Genomic DNA, 17227 nt, shown 5'->3' with positions numbered 1-17227 from the left:
CAGTTTCAACTGCAAATTAATTTGCCCAATTCTGTCTTCAAGCTCGTATAATATTCTTCTAGCACTCGTGGTGTTTTATGTGTTTTTTGGGGGGTGCTTAAAAAGTCCCTTTTATTAATGAAATGGGTTACATTCAGTCTTGTGATATTTTTGGTTTCCAATAAGTAGATTGTTAATTTTATGTAACCTCATTTTCTAATGCTCCATTCAAGAGATGTTTCCACTATGAAATGCAGAGCAAGGGGAAAGAGCACAAGTGATAGAGCGAGTGAGTGAGAAGGGGTGTTGAGGAAGGAGAGAATGAAACAAAGACAGAGTGAGTGAACGGCAGGTAGGCCTAGAAGAGGAGACTAGAAGTGAAGGCGACATACTTTTCCCTGCTTTTGACCTCCCACCCATCCCAAACCGACCACAAACGTACCATCTATGCAACGTTGGTATGCAGAAATTCACGCCTCAGCCAGTGAGGGTAAGTCCCAGGCCAGGGGCTAGAGAGCAAAAGACTGCATGTGCTCAGACGTTCCCTGCTAGGGACAGTTGATCTGAAACAAGGTCTGCTCTCTTGTATCCAGCAAGGATCTAGAAATCCTGCATGAATCTGCAAGGCACAATGACAGCATACATTTGCATAATATGCCCCACCTTCTGCCTTCCTACTTCCTGTGCAGTAGTTGTTTGTGTAGAGAGAGAGGTCGCAGGCAAGGTAATTTTGTGAGTAGGATACAGGACCCTAAATAGCTGGTGAGAGGTATGAGGTATTTTAAAAGCATAAAAATTGTACACCTGTGAAATGAAATGCTTTCACATGTGATCTTCTGTGTTTATTGTCCTGTGCATAAAGTTGCACCTTGTGTTTGAAGGTTTAAATTATTTCAGGCTTGCAAGGAGGCAGAAATTTCTGAGTGACTTTTATACATTTCTTAAGACTCTGCACTGTCAGGATGGCCGAGTGGTCTAAGGCGCTGTGTTTAGGCCGCAGTCTCCTCTGGAGACGTGGGTTCGAATCCCACTTCTGACATGACTTTTGGAGATGTAATCTCCTTTTTCAGGTTAACATCTGATGGAAGTTGCATCTGTTGGTCTTCACCTGGGATGTGATTCCGTCCTCATCTAGTCAAGAGAGCTGAGGTTTCTCATATATTTCGGTTGTATAAAGTCTTGCTGACAAAGTGCAGTCCTTACTATATGAGCATAGGACCCATGTAAGAGCTCATCTGGAAGAGTCATGCTCTTGTATGCCCTGGCCAGACAGGCCATGCAAATATGGAAGAATGCCTAGCATCTGGTAGACAGTTGGACTCCAGCACACTTACGGCAATTTCCTCAGGGCTGTGATCAGGGGCTGCTTAGATTTGCGTATTCCACCCTATGTTGTGACATTGAAATTCCTTGTTGAATTTGCTTTAGCTAGCCAAGAGGTGGCTGTTGACTCAATTTCAAAGCAGCTTTGGGCCTTTCAAGTGGCTGGTTAATAGCACTTTCTCTTTGTACGCCTTAAAGGTCTAAAGCGTTCTTCATAGGTACTGCTCTCTATGGATTGTTCAAAGAGCTGTTGGAAGTACTTATAATAGGATAAATAAATTGAGGGCATGCCTTTTCGGTACCCCACTTGCATGGCTGTCTGGCCTGTGGAAGGTTCCACAAATGCAAGTCAGGATGGCCGAGTGGTCTAAGGCGCTACGTTCAGGTCGCAGTCGCTTCTGGAGGCGTGGGTTCAAATCCCACTTCTGACAATTGTGTGTTTACTCTACTTTTTTCTTGGGAGAGAAAAAATCAGATCATTTCCCTCACATGGGCTTATATGGTTGTCTACTTGGAAAAGTGCAGTGAGTTTTTTTCTTGCTCTAGCCACTCATGACCTAAGTTGTGTGCTTTTTTTGGTTCACAATATCTTTCCCTCTCTGTAGATGATCAAGCAAATGTGGTCAGGATGGCTGAGTGGTCTAAGACGCTGCGTTAAGGCCGCAGTCTCACCTGGAGGCGTGGGTTCGAATCCCACTTCTGACAAAACTTTAAGTCCATTTTGTCTCTGAGTTCTTTTAGAATCTCAGCTAAAAATTGGCAGTGCATATAATATCTGAATAAGTAACAAACTTCAGTTTCAACTGCAAATTAATTTGCCCAATTCTGTCTTCAAGCTCGTATAATATTCTTCTAGCACTCGTGGTGTTTTATATGTTTTTTGGGGGGTGCTTAAAAAGTCCCTTTTATTAATGAAATGGGTTACATTCAGTCTTGTGATATTTTTGGTTTCCAATAAGTAGATTGTTAATTTTATGTAACCTCATTTTCTAATGCTCCATTCAAGAGATGTTTCCACTATGAAATGCAGAGCAAGGGGAAAGAGCACAAGTGATAGAGCGAGTGAGTGAGAAGGGGTGTTGAGGAAGGAGAGAATGAAACAAAGACAGAGTGAGTGAACGGCAGGTAGGCCTAGAAGAGGAGACTAGAAGTGAAGGCGACATACTTTTCCCTGCTTTTGACCTCCCACCCATCCCAAACCGACCACAAACGTACCATCTATGCAACGTTGGTATGCAGAAATTCACGCCTCAGCCAGTGAGGGTAAGTCCCAGGCCAGGGGCTAGAGAGCAAAAGACTGCATGTGCTCAGACGTTCCCTGCTAGGGACAGTTGATCTGAAACAAGGTCTGCTCTCTTGTATCCAGCAAGGATCTAGAAATCCTGCATGAATCTGCAAGGCACAATGACAGCATACATTTGCATAATATGCCCCACCTTCTGCCTTCCTACTTCCTGTGCAGTAGTTGTTTGTGTAGAGAGAGAGGTCGCAGGCAAGGTAATTTTGTGAGTAGGATACAGGACCCTAAATAGCTGGTGAGAGGTATGAGGTATTCTAAAAGCATAAAAATGGTACACCTGTGAAATGAAATGCTTTCACATGTGATCTTCTGTGTTTATTGTCCTGTGCATAAAGTTGCACCTTGTGTTTGAAGGTTTAAATTATTTCAGGCTTGCATGGAGGCAGAAATTTCTGAGTGACTTTTATACATTTCTTAAGACTCTGCACTGTCAGGATGGCTGAGTGGTCTAAGGTGCTGTGTTTAGGCCGCAGTCTCCTCTGGAGGCGTGGGTTCGAATCCCACTTCTGACATGACTTTTGGAGATGTAATCTCCTTTTTCAGGTTAACATCTGATGGAAGTTGCATCTGTTGGTCTTCACCTGGGATGTGATTCCGTCCTCATCTAGTCAAGAGAGCTGGGGTTTCTCATATATTTCGGTTGTATAAAGTCTTGCTGACAAAGTGCAGTCCTTACTATATGAGCATAGGACCCATGTAAGAGCTCATCTGGAAGAGTCATGCTCTTGTATGCCCTGGCCAGACAGGCCATGCAAATATGGAAGAATGCCTAGCATCTGGTAGACAGTTGGACTCCAGCACACTTACGGCAATTTCCTCAGGGCTGTGATCAGGGGCTGCTTAGATTTGCGTATTCCACCCTATCTTGTGACATTGAAATTCCTTGTTGAATTTGCTTTAGCTAGCCAAGAGGTGGCTGTTGACTCAATTTCAAAGCAGCTTTGGGCCTTTCAAGTGGCTGGTTAATAGCACTTTCTCTTTGTACGCCTTAAAGGTCTAAAGAGTTCTTCATAGGTACTGCTCTCTATGGATTGTTCAAAGATCTGTTGGAAGTACTTATAATAGGATAAATAAATTGAGGGCATGCCTTTTCGGTACCCCACTTGCATGGCTGTCTGGCCTGTTGAAGGTTCCACAAATGCAAGTCAGGATGGCCGAGTGGTCTAAGGTGCTGCGTTCATGTTGCAGTCTCTTCTGGAGGTGTGGGTTCAAATCCCACTTCTGACAATTGTGTGTTTACTCTACTTTTTTCTTGAGAGAGAAAAAATCTGATCATTTCCCTCACATCGGCTTATATGGTTGTCTACTTGGAAAAGTGCAGTGAGTTTTTTTCTTGCTCTAGCCACTCATGACCTAAGATGTGTGCTTTTTTTGGTTCACAATATCTTTCCCTCTCTGTAGATGATCAAGCAAATGTGGTCAGGATGGCCGATTGATCTAAGGCGCTGCGTTAAGGCCGCAGTTTCTCCTGGAGGCGTGGGTTCGAATCCCACTTCTGACAAAACTTTAAGTCTATTTTGTCTCTGAGTTCTTTTAGAATCTCAGCTAAAAATTGGCAGTGCATATAATATCTGAATAAGTAACAAACTTCAGTTTCAACTGCAAATTAATTTGCCCAATTCTGTCTTCAAGCTCGTATAATATTCTTCTAGCACTCGTGGTGTTTTATGTGTTTTTTGGGGGGTGCTTAAAAAGTCCCTTTTATTAATGAAATGGGTTACATTCAGTCTTGTGATATTTTTGGTTTCCAATAAGTAGATTGTTAATTTTATGTAACCTCATTTTCTAATGCTCCATTCAAGAGATGTTTCCACTATGAAATGCAGAGCAAGGGGAAAGAGCACAAGTGATAGAGCGAGTGAGTGAGAAGGGGTGTTGAGGAAGGAGAGAATGAAACAAAGACAGAGTGAGTGAACGGCAGGTAGGCCTAGAAGAGGAGACTAGAAGTGAAGGCGACATACTTTTCCATGCTTTTGACCTCCCACCCATCCCAAACCGACCACAAACGTACCATCTATGCAACGTTGGTATGCAGAAATTCACGCCTCAGCCAGTGAGGGTAAGTCCCAGACCAGGGGCTAGAGAGCAAAAGACTGCATGTGCTCAGACGTTCCCTGCTAGGGACAGTTGATCTGAAACAAGGTCTGCTCTCTTGTATCCAGCAAGGATCTAGAAATCCTGCATGAATCTGCAAGGCACAATGACAGCATACATTTGCATAATATGCCCCACCTTCTGCCTTCCTACTTCCTGTGCAGTAGTTGTTTGTGTAGAGAGAGAGGTCGCAGGCAAGGTAATTTTGTGAGTAGGATACAGGACCCTAAATAGCTGGTGAGAGGTATGAGGTATTTTAAAAGCATAAAAATTGTACACCTGTGAAATGAAATGCTTTCACATGTGATCTTCTGTGTTTATTGTCCTGTGCATAAAGTTGCACCTTGTGTTTGAAGGTTTAAATTATTTCAGGCTTGCATGGAGGCAGAAATTTCTGAGTGACTTTTATACATTTCTTAAGACTCTGCACTGTCAGGATGGCCGAGTGGTCTAAGGCGCTGTGTTTAGGCCGCAGTCTCCTCTGGAGGCGTGGGTTCGAATCCCACTTCTGACATGACTTTTGGAGATGTAATCTCCTTTTTCAGGTTAACATCTGATGGAAGTTGCATCTGTTGGTCTTCACCTGGGATGTGATTCCGTCCTCATCTAGTCAAGAGAGCTGGGGTTTCTCATATATTTCGGTTGTATAAAGTCTTGCTGACAAAGTGCAGTCCTTACTATATGAGCATAGGACCCATGTAATAGCTCATCTGGAAGAGTCATGCTCTTGTATGCCCTGGCCAGACAGGCCATGCAAATATGGAAGAATGCCTAGCATCTGGTAGACAGTTGGACTCCAGCACACTTACGGCAATTTCCTCAGGGCTGTGATCAGGGGCTGCTTAGATTTGCGTATTCCACCCTATGTTGTGACATTGAAATTCCTTGTTGAATTTGCTTTATCTAGCCAAGAGGTGGCTGTTGACTCAATTTCAAAGCAGCTTTGGGCCTTTCAAGTGGCTGGTTAATAGCACTTTCTCTTTGTACGCCTTAAAGGTCTAAAGAGTTCTTCATAGGTACTGCTCTCTATGGATTGTTCAAAGATCTGTTGGAAGTACTTATAATAGGATAAATAAATTGAGGGCATGCCTTTTCGGTACCCCACTTGCATGGCTGTCTGGCCTGTGGAAGGTTCCACAAATGCAAGTCAGGATGGCCGAGTGGTCTAAGGCGCTGCGTTCAGGTCGCAGTCTCTTCTGGAGGCGTGGGTTCAAATCCCACTTCTGACAATTGTGTGTTTACTCTACTTTTTTCTTGGGAGAGAAAAAATCAGATCATTTCCCTCACATGGGCTTATATGGTTGTCTACTTGGAAAAGTGCAGTGAGTTTTTTTCTTGCTCTAGCCACTCATGACCTAAGTTGTGTGCTTTTTTTGGTTCACAATATCTTTCCCTCTCTGTAGATGATCAAGCAAATGTGGTCAGGATGGCCGAGTGGTCTAAGGCGCTGCATTAAGGCCGCAGTCTCTCCTGGAGGCGTGGGTTCGAATCCCACTTCTGACAAAACTTTAAGTCCATTTTGTCTCTGAGTTCTTTTAGAATCTCAGCTAAAAATTGGCAGTGCATATAATATCTGAATAAGTAACAAACTTCAGTTTCAACTGCAAATTAATTTGCCCAATTCTGTCTTCAAGCTCGTATAATATTCTTCTAGCACTCGTGGTGTTTTATGTGTTTTTTGGGGGGTGCTTAAAAAGTCCCTTTTATTAATGAAATGGGTTACATTCAGTCTTGTGATATTTTTGGTTTCCAATAAGTAGATTGTTAATTTTATGTAACCTCATTTTCTAATGCTCCATTCAAGAGATGTTTCCACTATAAAATGCAGAGCAAGGGGAAAGAGCACAAGTGATAGAGCGAGTAATTGAGAAGGGGTGTTGAGGAAGGAGAGAATGAAACAAAGACAGAGTGAGTGAACGGCAGGTAGGCCTAGAAGAGGAGACTAGAAGTGAAGGCGACATACTTTTCCCTGCTTTTGACCTCCCACCCATCCCAAACCGACCACAAACGTACCATCTATGCAACGTTGGTATGCAGAAATTCACGCCTCAGCCAGTGAGGGTAAGTCCCAGGCCTGGGGCTAGAGAGCAAAAGACTGCATGTGCTCAGACGTTCCCTGCTAGGGACAGTTGATCTGAAACAAGGTCTGCTCTCTTGTATCCAGCAAGGATCTAGAAATCCTGCATGAATCTGCAAGGCACAATGACAGCATACATTTGCATAATATGCCCCACCTTCTGCCTTCCTACTTCCTGTGCAGTAGTTGTTTGTGTAGAGAGAGAGGTCGCAGGCAAGGTAATTTTGTGAGTAGGATACAGGACCCTAAATAGCTGGTGAGAGGTATGAGGTATTCTAAAAGCATAAAAATTGTACACCTGTGAAATGAAATGCTTTCACATGTGATCTTCTGTGTTTATTGTCCTGTGCATAAAGTTGCACCTTGTGTTTGAAGGTTTAAATTATTTCAGGCTTGCATGGAGGCAGAAATTTCTGAGTGACTTTTATACATTTCTTAAGACTCTGCACTGTCAGGATGGCCGAGTGGTCTAAGGCGCTGTGTTTAGGCCGCAGTCTCCTCTGGAGGCGTGGGTTCGAATCTCACTTCTGACATGACTTTTGGAGATGTAATCTCCTTTTTCAGGTTAACATCTGATGGAAGTTGCATCTGTTGGTCTTCACCTGGGATGTGATTCCGTCCTCATCTAGTCAAGAGAGCTGGGGTTTCTCATATATTTCGGTTGTATAAAGTCTTGCTGACAAAGTGCAGTCCTTACTATATGAGCATAGGACCCATGTAAGAGCTTATCTGGAAGAGTCATGCTCTTGTATGCCCTGGCCAGACAGGCCATGCAAATATGGAAGAATGCCTAGCATCTGGTAGACAGTTGGACTCCAGCACACTTACGGCAATTTCCTCAGGGCTGTGATCAGGGGCTGCTTAGATTTGCGTATTCCACCCTATGTTGTGACATTGAAATTCCTTGTTGAATTTGCTTTAGCTAGCCAAGAGGTGGCTGTTGACTCAATTTCAAAGCAGCTTTGGGCCTTTCAAGTGGCTGGTTAATAGCACTTTCTCTTTGTACGCCTTAAAGGTCTAAAGAGTTTTTCATAGGTACTGCTCTCTATGGATTGTTCAAAGATCTGTTGGAAGTACTTATAATAGGATAAATAAATTGAGGGCATGCCTTTTCGGTACCCCACTTGCATGGCTGTCTGGCCTTTTGAAGGTTCCACAAATGCAAGTCAGGATGGCCGAGTGGTCTAAGGTGCTGCGTTCAGGTTGCAGTCTCTTCTGGAGGTGTGGGTTCAAATCCCACTTCTGACAATTGTGTGTTTACTCTACTTTTTTCTTGAGAGAGAAAAAATCAGATCATTTCCCTCACATGGGCTTATATGGTTGTCTACTTGGAAAAGTGCAGTGAGTTTTTTTCTTGCTCTAGCCACTCATGACCTAAGTTGTGTGCTTTTTTTGGTTCACAATATCTTTCCCTCTCTGTAGATGATCAAGCAAATGTGGTCAGGATGGCCGAGTGGTCTAAGGCGCTGCATTAAGGCCGCAGTCTCTCCTGGAGGCGTGGGTTCGAATCCCACTTCTGACAAAACTTTAAGTCCATTTTGTCTCTGAGTTCTTTTAGAATCTCAGCTAAAAATTGGCAGTGCATATAATATCTGAATAAGTAACAAACTTCAGTTTCAACTGCAAATTAATTTGCCCAATTCTGTCTTCAAGCTCGTATAATATTCTTCTAGCACTCGTGGTGTTTTATGTGTTTTTTGGGGGGTGCTTAAAAAGTCCCTTTTATTAATGAAATGGGTTACATTCAGTCTTGTGATATTTTTGGTTTCCAATAAGTAGATTGTTAATTTTATGTAACCTCATTTTCTAATGCTCCATTCAAGAGATGTTTCCACTATAAAATGCAGAGCAAGGGGAAAGAGCACAAGTGATAGAGCGAGTAATTGAGAAGGGGTGTTGAGGAAGGAGAGAATGAAACAAAGACAGAGTGAGTGAACGGCAGGTAGGCCTAGAAGAGGAGACTAGAAGTGAAGGCGACATACTTTTCCCTGCTTTTGACCTCCCACCCATCCCAAACCGACCACAAACGTACCATCTATGCAACGTTGGTATGCAGAAATTCACGCCTCAGCCAGTGAGGGTAAGTCCCAGGCCTGGGGCTAGAGAGCAAAAGACTGCATGTGCTCAGACGTTCCCTGCTAGGGACAGTTGATCTGAAACAAGGTCTGCTCTCTTGTATCCAGCAAGGATCTAGAAATCCTGCATGAATCTGCAAGGCACAATGACAGCATACATTTGCATAATATGCCCCACCTTCTGCCTTCCTACTTCCTGTGCAGTAGTTGTTTGTGTAGAGAGAGAGGTCGCAGGCAAGGTAATTTTGTGAGTAGGATACAGGACCCTAAATAGCTGGTGAGAGGTATGAGGTATTCTAAAAGCATAAAAATTGTACACCTGTGAAATGAAATGCTTTCACATGTGATCTTCTGTGTTTATTGTCCTGTGCATAAAGTTGCACCTTGTGTTTGAAGGTTTAAATTATTTCAGGCTTGCATGGAGGCAGAAATTTCTGAGTGACTTTTATACATTTCTTAAGACTCTGCACTGTCAGGATGGCCGAGTGGTCTAAGGCGCTGTGTTTAGGCCGCAGTCTCCTCTGGAGGCGTGGGTTCGAATCCCACTTCTGACATGACTTTTGGAGATGTAATCTCCTTTTTCAGGTTAACATCTGATGGAAGTTGCATCTGTTGGTCTTCACCTGGGATGTGATTCCGTCCTCATCTAGTCAAGAGAGCTGGGGTTTCTCATATATTTCGGTTGTATAAAGTCTTGCTGACAAAGTGCAGTCCTTACTATATGAGCATAGGACCCATGTAAGAGCTTATCTGGAAGAGTCATGCTCTTGTATGCCCTGGCCAGACAGGCCATGCAAATATGGAAGAATGCCTAGCATCTGGTAGACAGTTGGACTCCAGCACACTTACGGCAATTTCCTCAGGGCTGTGATCAGGGGCTGCTTAGATTTGCGTATTCCACCCTATGTTGTGACATTGAAATTCCTTGTTGAATTTGCTTTAGCTAGCCAAGAGGTGGCTGTTGACTCAATTTCAAAGCAGCTTTGGGCCTTTCAAGTGGCTGGTTAATAGCACTTTCTCTTTGTACGCCTTAAAGGTCTAAAGAGTTTTTCATAGGTACTGCTCTCTATGGATTGTTCAAAGATCTGTTGGAAGTACTTATAATAGGATAAATAAATTGAGGGCATGCCTTTTCGGTACCCCACTTGCATGGCTGTCTGGCCTGTTGAAGGTTCCACAAATGCAAGTCAGGATGGCCGAGTGGTCTAAGGTGCTGCGTTCAGGTTGCAGTCTCTTCTGGAGGTGTGGGTTCAAATCCCACTTCTGACAATTGTGTGTTTACTCTACTTTTTTCTTGAGAGAGAAAAAATCTGATCATTTCCCTCACATGGGCTTATATGGTTGTCTACTTGGAAAAGTGCAGTGAGTTTTTTTCTTGCTCTAGCCACTCATGACCTAAGTTGTGTGCTTTTTTTGGTTCACAATATCTTTCCCTCTCTGTAGATGATCAAGCAAATGTGGTCAGGATGGCCGAGTGGTCTAAGGCGCTGCGTTAAGGCCGCAGTCTCTCCTGGAGGCATGGGTTCGAATCCCACTTCTGACAAAACTTTAAGTCCATTTTGTCTCTGAGTTCTTTTAGAATCTCAGCTAAAAATTGGCAGTGCATATAATATCTGAATAAGTAACAAACTTCAGTTTCAACTGCAAATTAATTTGCCCAATTCTGTCTTCAAGCTCGTATAATATTCTTCTAGCACTCGTGGTGTTTTATGTGTTTTTTGGGGGGTGCTTAAAAAGTCCCTTTTATTAATGAAATGGGTTACATTCAGTCTTGTGATATTTTTGGTTTCCAATAAGTAGATTGTTAATTTTATGTAACCTCATTTTCTAATGCTCCATTCAAGAGATGTTTCCACTATGAAATGCAGAGCAAGGGGAAAGAGCACAAGTGATAGAGCGAGTGAGTGAGAAGGGGTGTTGAGGAAGGAGAGAATGAAACAAAGACAGAGTGAGTGAACGGCAGGTAGGCCTAGAAGAGGAGACTAGAAGTGAAGGCGACATACTTTTCCATGCTTTTGACCTCCCACCCATCCCAAACCGACCACAAACGTACCATCTATGCAACGTTGGTATGCAGAAATTCACGCCTCAGCCAGTGAGGGTAAGTCCCAGGCCAGGGGCTAGAGAGCAAAAGACTGCATGTGCTCAGACGTTCCCTGCTAGGGACAGTTGATCTGAAACAAGGTCTGCTCTCTTGTATCCAGCAAGGATCTAGAAATCCTGCATGAATCTGCAAGGCACAATGACAGCATACATTTGCATAATATGCCCCACCTTCTGCCTTCCTACTTCCTGTGCAGTAGTTGTTTGTGTAGAGAGAGAGGTCGCAGGCAAGGTAATTTTGTGAGTAGGATACAGGACCCTAAATAGCTGGTGAGAGGTATGAGGTATTTTAAAAGCATAAAAATTGTACACCTGTGAAATGAAATGCTTTCACATGTGATCTTCTGTGTTTATTGTCCTGTGCATAAAGTTGCACCTTGTGTTTGAAGGTTTAAATTATTTCAGGCTTGCAAGGAGGCAGAAATTTCTGAGTGACTTTTATACATTTCTTAAGACTCTGCACTGTCAGGATGGCCGAGTGGTCTAAGGCGCTGTGTTTAGGCCGCAGTCTCCTCTGGAGACGTGGGTTCGAATCCCACTTCTGACATGACTTTTGGAGATGTAATCTCCTTTTTCAGGTTAACATCTGATGGAAGTTGCATCTGTTGGTCTTCACCTGGGATGTGATTCCGTCCTCATCTAGTCAAGAGAGCTGAGGTTTCTCATATATTTCGGTTGTATAAAGTCTTGCTGACAAAGTGCAGTCCTTACTATATGAGCATAGGACCCATGTAAGAGCTCATCTGGAAGAGTCATGCTCTTGTATGCCCTGGCCAGACAGGCCATGCAAATATGGAAGAATGCCTAGCATCTGGTAGACAGTTGGACTCCAGCACACTTACGGCAATTTCCTCAGGGCTGTGATCAGGGGCTGCTTAGATTTGCGTATTCCACCCTATGTTGTGACATTGAAATTCCTTGTTGAATTTGCTTTAGCTAGCCAAGAGGTGGCTGTTGACTCAATTTCAAAGCAGCTTTGGGCCTTTCAAGTGGCTGGTTAATAGCACTTTCTCTTTGTACGCCTTAAAGGTCTAAAGCGTTCTTCATAGGTACTGCTCTCTATGGATTGTTCAAAGAGCTGTTGGAAGTACTTATAATAGGATAAATAAATTGAGGGCATGCCTTTTCGGTACCCCACTTGCATGGCTGTCTGGCCTGTGGAAGGTTCCACAAATGCAAGTCAGGATGGCCGAGTGGTCTAAGGCGCTACGTTCAGGTCGCAGTCGCTTCTGGAGGCGTGGGTTCAAATCCCACTTCTGACAATTGTGTGTTTACTCTACTTTTTTCTTGGGAGAGAAAAAATCAGATCATTTCCCTCACATGGGCTTATATGGTTGTCTACTTGGAAAAGTGCAGTGAGTTTTTTTCTTGCTCTAGCCACTCATGACCTAAGTTGTGTGCTTTTTTTGGTTCACAATATCTTTCCCTCTCTGTAGATGATCAAGCAAATGTGGTCAGGATGGCTGAGTGGTCTAAGACGCTGCGTTAAGGCCGCAGTCTCACCTGGAGGCGTGGGTTCGAATCCCACTTCTGACAAAACTTTAAGTCCATTTTGTCTCTGAGTTCTTTTAGAATCTCAGCTAAAAATTGGCAGTGCATATAATATCTGAATAAGTAACAAACTTCAGTTTCAACTGCAAATTAATTTGCCCAATTCTGTCTTCAAGCTCGTATAATATTCTTCTAGCACTCGTGGTGTTTTATGTGTTTTTTGGGGGGTGCTTAAAAAGTCCCTTTTATTAATGAAATGGGTTACATTCAGTCTTGTGATATTTTTGGTTTCCAATAAGTAGATTGTTAATTTTATGTAACCTCATTTTCTAATGCTCCATTCAAGAGATGTTTCCACTATGAAATGCAGAGCAAGGGGAAAGAGCACAAGTGATAGAGCGAGTGAGTGAGAAGGGGTGTTGAGGAAGGAGAGAATGAAACAAAGACAGAGTGAGTGAACGGCAGGTAGGCCTAGAAGAGGAGACTAGAAGTGAAGGCGACATACTTTTCCCTGCTTTTGACCTCCCACCCATCCCAAACCGACCACAAACGTACCATCTATGCAACGTTGGTATGCAGAAATTCACGCCTCAGCCAGTGAGGGTAAGTCCCAGGCCAGGGGCTAGAGAGCAAAAGACTGCATGTGCTCAGACGTTCCCTGCTAGGGACAGTTGATCTGAAACAAGGTCTGCTCTCTTGTATCCAGCAAGGATCTAGAAATCCTGCATGAATCTGCAAGGCACAATGACAGCATACATTTGCATAATATGCCCCACCTTCTGCCTTCCTACTTCCTGTGCAGTAGTTGTTTGTGTAGAGAGAGAGGTCGCAGGCAAGGTAATTTTGTGAGTAGGATACAGGACCCTAAATAGCTGGTGAGAGGTATGAGGTATTCTAAAAGCATAAAAATGGTACACCTGTGAAATGAAATGCTTTCACATGTGATCTTCTGTGTTTATTGTCCTGTGCATAAAGTTGCACCTTGTGTTTGAAGGTTTAAATTATTTCAGGCTTGCATGGAGGCAGAAATTTCTGAGTGACTTTTATACATTTCTTAAGACTCTGCACTGTCAGGATGGCTGAGTGGTCTAAGGCGCTGTGTTTAGGCCGCAGTCTCCTCTGGAGGCGTGGGTTCGAATCCCACTTCTGACATGACTTTTGGAGATGTAATCTCCTTTTTCAGGTTAACATCTGATGGAAGTTGCATCTGTTGGTCTTCACCTGGGATGTGATTCCGTCCTCATCTAGTCAAGAGAGCTGGGGTTTCTCATATATTTCGGTTGTATAAAGTCTTGCTGACAAAGTGCAGTCCTTACTATATGAGCATAGGACCCATGTAAGAGCTCATCTGGAAGAGTCATGCTCTTGTATGCCCTGGCCAGACAGGCCATGCAAATATGGAAGAATGCCTAGCATCTGGTAGACAGTTGGACTCCAGCACACTTACGGCAATTTCCTCAGGGCTGTGATCAGGGGCTGCTTAGATTTGCGTATTCCACCCTATGTTGTGACATTGAAATTCCTTGTTGAATTTGCTTTAGCTAGCCAAGAGGTGGCTGTTGACTCAATTTCAAAGCAGCTTTGGCCTTTCAAGTGGCTGGTTAATAGCACTTTCTCTTTGTACGCCTTAAAGGTCTAAAGAGTTCTTCATAGGTACTGCTCTCTATGGATTGTTCAAAGATCTGTTGGAAGTACTTATAATAGGATAAATAAATTGAGGGCATGCCTTTTCGGTACCCCACTTGCATGGCTGTCTGGCCTGTTGAAGGTTCCACAAATGCAAGTCAGGATGGCCGAGTGGTCTAAGGTGCTGCGTTCATGTTGCAGTCTCTTCTGGAGGTGTGGGTTCAAATCCCACTTCTGACAATTGTGTGTTTACTCTACTTTTTTCTTGAGAGAGAAAAAATCTGATCATTTCCCTCACATCGGCTTATATGGTTGTCTACTTGGAAAAGTGCAGTGAGTTTTTTTCTTGCTCTAGCCACTCATGACCTAAGATGTGTGCTTTTTTTGGTTCACAATATCTTTCCCTCTCTGTAGATGATCAAGCAAATGTGGTCAGGATGGCCGATTGATCTAAGGCGCTGCGTTAAGGCCGCAGTTTCTCCTGGAGGCGTGGGTTCGAATCCCACTTCTGACAAAACTTTAAGTCTATTTTGTCTCTGAGTTCTTTTAGAATCTCAGCTAAAAATTGGCAGTGCATATAATATCTGAATAAGTAACAAACTTCAGTTTCAACTGCAAATTAATTTGCCCAATTCTGTCTTCAAGCTCGTATAATATTCTTCTAGCACTCGTGGTGTTTTATGTGTTTTTTGGGGGGTGCTTAAAAAGTCCCTTTTATTAATGAAATGGGTTACATTCAGTCTTGTGATATTTTTGGTTTCCAATAAGTAGATTGTTAATTTTATGTAACCTCATTTTCTAATGCTCCATTCAAGAGATGTTTCCACTATGAAATGCAGAGCAAGGGGAAAGAGCACAAGTGATAGAGCGAGTGAGTGAGAAGGGGTGTTGAGGAAGGAGAGAATGAAACAAAGACAGAGTGAGTGAACGGCAGGTAGGCCTAGAAGAGGAGACTAGAAGTGAAGGCGACATACTTTTCCATGCTTTTGACCTCCCACCCATCCCAAACCGACCACAAACGTACCATCTATGCAACGTTGGTATGCAGAAATTCACGCCTCAGCCAGTGAGGGTAAGTCCCAGACCAGGGGCTAGAGAGCAAAAGACTGCATGTGCTCAGACGTTCCCTGCTAGGGACAGTTGATCTGAAACAAGGTCTGCTCTCTTGTATCCAGCAAGGATCTAGAAATCCTGCATGAATCTGCAAGGCACAATGACAGCATACATTTGCATAATATGCCCCACCTTCTGCCTTCCTACTTCCTGTGCAGTAGTTGTTTGTGTAGAGAGAGAGGTCGCAGGCAAGGTAATTTTGTGAGTAGGATACAGGACCCTAAATAGCTGGTGAGAGGTATGAGGTATTTTAAAAGCATAAAAATTGTACACCTGTGAAATGAAATGCTTTCACATGTGATCTTCTGTGTTTATTGTCCTGTGCATAAAGTTGCACCTTGTGTTTGAAGGTTTAAATTATTTCAGGCTTGCAAGGAGGCAGAAATTTCTGAGTGACTTTTATACATTTCTTAAGACTCTGCACTGTCAGGATGGCCGAGTGGTCTAAGGCGCTGTGTTTAGGCCGCAGTCTCCTCTGGAGACGTGGGTTCGAATCCCACTTCTGACATGACTTTTGGAGATGTAATCTCCTTTTTCAGGTTAACATCTGATGGAAGTTGCATCTGTTGGTCTTCACCTGGGATGTGATTCCGTCCTCATCTAGTCAAGAGAGCTGAGGTTTCTCATATATTTCGGTTGTATAAAGTCTTGCTGACAAAGTGCAGTCCTTACTATATGAGCATAGGACCCATGTAAGAGCTCATCTGGAAGAGTCATGCTCTTGTATGCCCTGGCCAGACAGGCCATGCAAATATGGAAGAATGCCTAGCATCTGGTAGACAGTTGGACTCCAGCACACTTACGGCAATTTCCTCAGGGCTGTGATCAGGGGCTGCTTAGATTTGCGTATTCCACCCTATGTTGTGACATTGAAATTCCTTGTTGAATTTGCTTTAGCTAGCCAAGAGGTGGCTGTTGACTCAATTTCAAAGCAGCTTTGGGCCTTTCAAGTGGCTGGTTAATAGCACTTTCTCTTTGTACGCCTTAAAGGTCTAAAGCGTTCTTCATAGGTACTGCTCTCTATGGATTGTTCAAAGAGCTGTTGGAAGTACTTATAATAGGATAAATAAATTGAGGGCATGCCTTTTCGGTACCCCACTTGCATGGCTGTCTGGCCTGTGGAAGGTTCCAAAAATGCAAGTCAGGATGGCCGAGTGGTCTAAGGCGCTACGTTCAGGTCGCAGTCGCTTCTGGAGGCGTGGGTTCAAATCCCACTTCTGACAATTGTGTGTTTACTCTACTTTTTTCTTGGGAGAGAAAAAATCAGATCATTTCCCTCACATGGGCTTATATGGTTGTCTACTTGGAAAAGTGCAGTGAGTTTTTTTCTTGCTCTAGCCACTCATGACCTAAGTTGTGTGCTTTTTTTGGTTCACAATATCTTTCCCTCTCTGTAGATGATCAAGCAAATGTGGTCAGGATGGCTGAGTGGTCTAAGACGCTGCGTTAAGGACGCAGTCTCACCTGGAGGCGTGGGTTCGAATCCCACTTCTGACAAAACTTTAAGTCCATTTTGTCTCTGAGTTCTTTTAGAATCTCAGCTAAAAATTGGCAGTGCATATAATATCTGAATAAGTAACAAACTTCAGTTTCAACTGCAAATTAATTTGCCCAATTCTGTCTTCAAGCTCGTATAATATTCTTCTAGCACTCGTGGTGTTTTATGTGTTTTTTGGGGGGTGCTTAAAAAGTCCCTTTTATTAATGAAATGGGTTACATTCAGTCTTGTGATATTTTTGGTTTCCAATAAGTAGATTGTTAATTTTATGTAACCTCATTTTCTAATGCTCCATTCAAGAGATGTTTCCACTATGAAATGCAGAGCAAGGGGAAAGAGCACAAGTGATAGAGCGAGTGAGTGAGAAGGGGTGTTGAGGAAGGAGAGAATGAAACAAAGACAGAGTGAGTGAACGGCAGGTAGGCCTAGAAGAGGAGACTAGAAGTGAAGGCGACATACTTTTCCCTGCTTTTGACCTCCCACCCATCCCAAACCGACCACAAACGTACCATCTATGCAACGTTGGTATGCAGAAATTCACGCCTCAG

General features: G+C 43.3%; 14 non-coding genes across 14 annotated transcripts; all 14 read left to right on the top strand.

Annotated features, from left to right (window-relative positions):
• Positions 1 to 935: 935 nt before the first annotated feature.
• Positions 936 to 1018, top strand: TRNAL-UAG (transfer RNA leucine (anticodon UAG)). The gene has a single exon. It is a non-coding gene; the product is annotated as a tRNA-Leu (tRNA).
• A 2013-nt stretch (positions 1019 to 3031) lies between these two features.
• On the top strand, positions 3032 to 3114 carry TRNAL-UAG (transfer RNA leucine (anticodon UAG)). The gene has a single exon. It is a non-coding gene; the product is annotated as a tRNA-Leu (tRNA).
• Positions 3115 to 3746: 632 nt separating this feature from the next.
• Positions 3747 to 3829, top strand: TRNAM-CAU (transfer RNA methionine (anticodon CAU)). Its single transcript has one exon. It is a non-coding gene; the product is annotated as a tRNA-Met (tRNA).
• Positions 3830 to 5127: 1298 nt separating this feature from the next.
• On the top strand, positions 5128 to 5210 carry TRNAL-UAG (transfer RNA leucine (anticodon UAG)). Its single transcript has one exon. It is a non-coding gene; the product is annotated as a tRNA-Leu (tRNA).
• Positions 5211 to 5842: 632 nt separating this feature from the next.
• TRNAL-CAG (transfer RNA leucine (anticodon CAG)) lies at positions 5843 to 5925 on the top strand. Its single transcript has one exon. It is a non-coding gene; the product is annotated as a tRNA-Leu (tRNA).
• A 191-nt stretch (positions 5926 to 6116) lies between these two features.
• Positions 6117 to 6199, top strand: TRNAL-AAG (transfer RNA leucine (anticodon AAG)). Its single transcript has one exon. It is a non-coding gene; the product is annotated as a tRNA-Leu (tRNA).
• Positions 6200 to 7223: 1024 nt separating this feature from the next.
• TRNAL-UAG (transfer RNA leucine (anticodon UAG)) lies at positions 7224 to 7306 on the top strand. The gene has a single exon. It is a non-coding gene; the product is annotated as a tRNA-Leu (tRNA).
• Positions 7307 to 8212: 906 nt separating this feature from the next.
• TRNAL-AAG (transfer RNA leucine (anticodon AAG)) lies at positions 8213 to 8295 on the top strand. The gene has a single exon. It is a non-coding gene; the product is annotated as a tRNA-Leu (tRNA).
• A 1024-nt stretch (positions 8296 to 9319) lies between these two features.
• TRNAL-UAG (transfer RNA leucine (anticodon UAG)) lies at positions 9320 to 9402 on the top strand. The gene has a single exon. It is a non-coding gene; the product is annotated as a tRNA-Leu (tRNA).
• A 906-nt stretch (positions 9403 to 10308) lies between these two features.
• On the top strand, positions 10309 to 10391 carry TRNAL-AAG (transfer RNA leucine (anticodon AAG)). The gene has a single exon. It is a non-coding gene; the product is annotated as a tRNA-Leu (tRNA).
• Positions 10392 to 11415: 1024 nt separating this feature from the next.
• On the top strand, positions 11416 to 11498 carry TRNAL-UAG (transfer RNA leucine (anticodon UAG)). The gene has a single exon. It is a non-coding gene; the product is annotated as a tRNA-Leu (tRNA).
• Positions 11499 to 13511: 2013 nt separating this feature from the next.
• TRNAL-UAG (transfer RNA leucine (anticodon UAG)) lies at positions 13512 to 13594 on the top strand. Its single transcript has one exon. It is a non-coding gene; the product is annotated as a tRNA-Leu (tRNA).
• Positions 13595 to 14225: 631 nt separating this feature from the next.
• Positions 14226 to 14308, top strand: TRNAM-CAU (transfer RNA methionine (anticodon CAU)). Its single transcript has one exon. It is a non-coding gene; the product is annotated as a tRNA-Met (tRNA).
• A 1298-nt stretch (positions 14309 to 15606) lies between these two features.
• Positions 15607 to 15689, top strand: TRNAL-UAG (transfer RNA leucine (anticodon UAG)). The gene has a single exon. It is a non-coding gene; the product is annotated as a tRNA-Leu (tRNA).
• The last annotated feature ends 1538 nt before the right edge of the window (positions 15690 to 17227 follow it).

Source organism: Lissotriton vulgaris, chromosome 8 (genome assembly GCF_964263255.1).
Source record: "Lissotriton vulgaris chromosome 8, aLisVul1.2, whole genome shotgun sequence".
In the NCBI taxonomy this organism is placed as follows: Eukaryota; Metazoa; Chordata; class Amphibia; order Caudata; family Salamandridae; genus Lissotriton; species Lissotriton vulgaris.
The sequence above is the reverse complement of the archived record's forward strand: the minus strand, read 5'-3'. Positions and strand labels throughout refer to the sequence as shown.